This window comes from Cupressus sempervirens, chromosome 3 (genome assembly GCF_028749045.1).
Source record: "Cupressus sempervirens isolate cs-2001-9-10 chromosome 3, ASM2874904v1, whole genome shotgun sequence".
Taxonomy (NCBI): Eukaryota; Viridiplantae; Streptophyta; class Pinopsida; order Cupressales; family Cupressaceae; genus Cupressus; species Cupressus sempervirens.
In genome coordinates this window covers 272,384,255-272,389,125 of record NC_143120.1, presented here as the reverse complement: position 1 = coordinate 272,389,125, position 4,871 = coordinate 272,384,255, and the positions used below count along the sequence as shown (strand labels likewise).

The following is a 4,871-nucleotide window of genomic DNA, read 5'->3' as shown; positions in this document are numbered from 1 at the left end:
TCCATCTGCACAATTTCCTAGGTCAATTCCATTTGTAGAAAAATGCTTCTATGTTAGTGCTTTCAATCCACAAATTCTGAGTAGGCCACTTTAACCGCTTGCCTTTTGTGTCATGTTATTCATCATGAGCCCAAATCATAGATTCACACTTGCCTCATGACACTGAACAAATGCCCCATTTTTTGTTCTCCCAATTGTCAATTTGCCCAATTTTCAAAGTCAATTCTGAATGTGTTCTGTTGTTTTCTGACATGTTTATGTGCAGTTGATATCTTTTGACCTTGATGTTGTCATGAGACAAGATTTGACAAGGTACAGAGATTCAATATTGTTGATTTTAGAGCCTAGTTATCTATTTGGGTTAGTTTTTAAGGGCAACAGACAAGCCCTGTTATCCAAAAATCAAATGTTTGCAGATTAGCGATAAATTTTTTTTTTTAACAATAGGGCATTGATCGAATTTGAATCCAATCAATGTTGGATCTTTAGTAGGCCAGTTTGAGATTCAGTTGTTTGGAAATGAAAATTTATTTTAGTTGTACCCACTTTGGGGTTTGACTAATTTCATCTGATTGCATAGATATGGACATGGGGTCAGAGGAGTTTTTATAGGGGTAGTGTTACAATATTTTAAGTCACCATACAATGTGCAATATACACATAGAATTTTAACTCCATTTGAAAGTAAGGGACTGCGCACACATTGGAATACAAAAAAGAAGAATATAATAAAATTTGTGTAGTGCATGTACTCTAAGAGCTTCTTGTGAGAAAGTTTATGTAATGGTGTGCATAGAGGACACTAGATGCACAATAGATGTGATGCAAGTTTTAATGACTCGTGCATACCATCGTCTAATTGGTTCTTCTAAACACAAGATACAAATGAGAAAAAATGTGAAAGCATCTGATCGCAAATTATTAAAGTAGGTAGTTGAATTATCTATAACTCCACTTGATCCAGATTTCCCCAAGCCTACCTTTGCGAGGCCTACATCAAAAGTGAAAAAATCTCAACCTTTTCCTTGAAAAAAGTTGGGACAAGATGATATTGCAAAGTTGAGAGGAGATTGGCAATGCCCAAAGTGTGATTTTATGAACTTTGCCAAAAATAGTCAATGCCTACTATGCGATGAGATTCAACTTAAACCAAAGCTTCATCAAGGGGAATGTGAATGCCTAGGGCATGGTTATATAAATTATAAAAAGAATTTAGCTTGCCACAACTATGAATGCAACAACCCTCGGAGTGGTTATACAAATTCTTCCAAACAGAGTACTTGGTAGTTCCCATTTGGCGAATGGAAGTGGAAGAAGCCAATTGACTGATTGAACTCTTTAATGCCCTTAAATGATTTAGTAAATGTTGATTTAATGGAACTGCTGGCATGTGAAATTTTGTAAATCATTGAGTGAATTTGTGATTGCCCTTGAATAGAAAATTGAGAATTATTTTCATCAATATTAGGAAGCTATCATCATCCAAACTGAAATGGAGAAAATATATGAGTATGGAAGTGTTAATGGCTAAACCTGGAAGATATCAAATGGTGATTCTATATGATGTTGACTAGAAGCAGTGTACTATATGTAGAATACTAGAGGTCCTTGTCACAATGAGATATTCAAGTTATTGTTGGTCCTTCTAATGGTTCTTTGTGTTAGTTCTGATCTAAGAGACATACAAAAGACTATTGGTACCCTAGAATATGGTGCCAAGGCCAAGTGCATTATTTTCTGCTCTAGCTCCCCTTTGAAAGAAAAAGTCTTCTCTCAAGGTATTGATTCTACAGTTTTGCGAGCACACATTGTGGTAATGAATGAGTACATTTCAAAAATTCAAGATGATAATAAATTAAAGAAGGCAAAGGATAGTCGACAATCATTGGAGAAGCAACCTGTGACATGCAGGGGAGCCACCATGGAGACAAATGCCTGACTGCATGCATATCAATCATGAATTACTTGAAGTTGTTCATCTAATTTGTGCAATGCTTTTGGAGGTGCCAAATATGGCTGCAAATGCACATGATGTTTGAAGAAAGGTGATAAGTAAGCCATTGCGATGTATACTAGAAATAAATGAGAAGCAAACATTCACTAGTCCTCTTGAGAATGTTTGTGATCATGTTATGGTTGCAAGCATTAAGTAATGGTGATTGGAAAAAGGCATACAAAGTCATTTGAAGTCTTGATGGTTGGAAGCTTATTCAAGAAAGGGATTGTGTACTAGATATGTTGAAGTTAAAAATCCATGAAGAAGCTCCGAGAACTTACCTATTCATGTATTCCTCAGTTTATGGTTCCCTTTGCTTAGATTAGCTTACAACCATGTTTGAGCTTTTTGAAGCACAAATACATAGCATGGTGAGTAAGATGATGATTGTAGAAGAAGGTCATGTGAGCTAGGACTAGTCAATAAGGTACATTATTACTCGTAATGTGGAGCCTACCAGATTACAAGCTTTGGCAATATAGTTTGCAAAGAAATTGTTGGTTCTCATTGATAGTAATGAGAGAGCTTTTCATGCCCAAATAGGAGGTGGATTAGATGGAACTTTGGAAACAAGGAGGAGAGACACATAAGACTATGTTAATGCTACTTCTGGTTGGTGGCAAAATAATTTTTCTAATTGACAAGGCAAACATAGTGGTTAATTTGCTTGTTCATGATAGCCTCAAAATGGTTTTGACATTTGAGTGCCACTACACTTAACCATTTTCTACATTGGAGCCGAGCACACTATGTATGCCGAGCCACAATATGCACTGAGTCAGAAAAATCAACAGGTGCCGAGTGAAGATCAATTGCTGAGTGAAGATCAAGTGCCAAATGACTTTAGGTGTTGAGTGTTATACAAGTACTAAGTGATATTTGAGTGTCGAGTCATAGACGATGCCGAGCAATACAAAAATACAACAGGAGCTGAGTAAACTAGTTTCTTATAAGTGTCAAGCATTAGGGACCAGTAAGTGCCTAGCAACATAGAATGCACATATGAGTTTGTAACTTTACAAATTCAAATGTAAACTATTTTCATGGCTGACATATGACAAATCTCAAAGGATTAAAATGATAAGATCAAATCTTTTGTATTTCCTATGCAATCTACATGCAGCCAATAAGAAAAATGGAGAAGGCATGCAACCAATAATAAAATGGCAAGGAATGCGTAGGAAATAGAGATTCAATATGGATCATAGATCCACATCTAACCCTAAGTCTTCAAATGTCTTTATAAAGAAGACTAAGTCTGATTGTATATGTGAATAGATGAGGATGTATAGGAGAAACTATTTGAGAGTGAAGAGTATCAGATCTCAAAGGATCAAGATCAGAGAAAGTAGATCAAGTGCCTGTATTTAGCAATCAAAAGATTGTAAGCTATCAGGTTTATTATACCTAATACTCTCTAGAAACTCTATTAGAAAGGAAATCCTATGGTGATAGGTTAGCTTAATAGCTATTTTGTAGATCCTTTAAATAGGTGATTAAATCCTTTAATAGGGTAACACTTCATGTAAAGTGTTTGTAAATCCTTTAACCAGGTGATACAGTGTAAAGCCTTTAACAAGGCAGACCATCAAAAGTGGTTAAACATTATTGCTGCAGTAATTTTGTGGGTATCATCCCCACCCCAGTTTTACCTTCTTATTCCTATAGGGTTTCTGGGTTATCAAAATTTCAAGTGTTATGTGGTGATGCACATGTGTTTTTCATAATTACTTAATGTTTATATGCATACATGTACATTACAATATTATGTTATTAAGGATTTGAGAAAAATAGGTGAAAAGCTAGTACTTCTGATTCAACACCCCCCCCCCCCCTCTCAGAAGCATTCTTTCCATTAATATATTTCAACAATTGGTATCAGAGTTGCAAGGTTCTCACAAGGAGAAGTCTAACAGCTTGGTGAAAAAGGTTTGAATATGGAAGTCTTCAAACCTAGAAAAATTATTGACAATCAAGTGATTGATGTGCAACTAGCTCTACACAAAGTAGAGGAAGAAAGGGAGGAACTGAGAAAATCCTTGAAAAGAAGGAATGATATAGCCTTAGCTGAAAATGATACAAACTATAAGGAGATAGATACCACAAAACTATTTGTCAATGGAGACACTAAAGAGTTTGATGCAGCAACAGTAGAACTCATGGAGACAAACAAAGTTCAAGTAGAAGAGATAAGATCTCTCAAGATGGAACATAAATCGCAAGCCATAATGCTATGTGAAATCACTAAACAAAAGAAAAGAGCAGTTGAGGATAGAGTCATGATGGAAGATGACAAAATAAATCTTACAAATAGACTTGAAGAAAAATGTACTGAATTAATAAGGATTTCAAACATGCAGATGGATACACTTGCCCAAATGATGAACCTTCATCATGAACTCAATATGAAAGATATTGAGATCTCTACTTTGAAGATGTGGAATGAAGAACTGGTGAATGAATTGAATAGAGAAAAAGAGGTAGCAGAGAATCTCAACAAATCAAGTGAAGCCATCAAGTACTTTGAATAGTTGATGAAATTTCCAAGATCTACCCATGATACATCAGGACTTGCATACAACAGCACTGAAGTAGGAGAATCATCAAAGAGTGTTGAGCAAAGAAGTGACAAAGGTAAGGATTCTAAACCCATTTTTCATTACTGTAATAAAAAGGGGCATACTGCTAATATTTTATGGAGTAGAAGATTCAATCAACTGAACACACCCAAAAATAAGAGTTACTGTCACAAGTGCAACATGCAAGGACATATGACACAAGATTGTAGATCCAAAGTCACAAGGACACAAAGATTTGATGGATATTTTCATAATTATAAGGAGTATGGACATAGAACATTTGAATGCAGATCAAA

At 35.4% G+C, this 4,871-nt stretch overlaps 1 pseudogene; it reads left to right on the top strand.

Moving 5' to 3' along the window:
* The first annotated feature begins 1,931 nt into the window (after positions 1-1,931).
* LOC149565979 (eukaryotic translation initiation factor 3 subunit C pseudogene) lies at positions 1,932-2,658 on the top strand (annotated as a pseudogene).
* Positions 2,659-4,871: the final 2,213 nt, after the last annotated feature.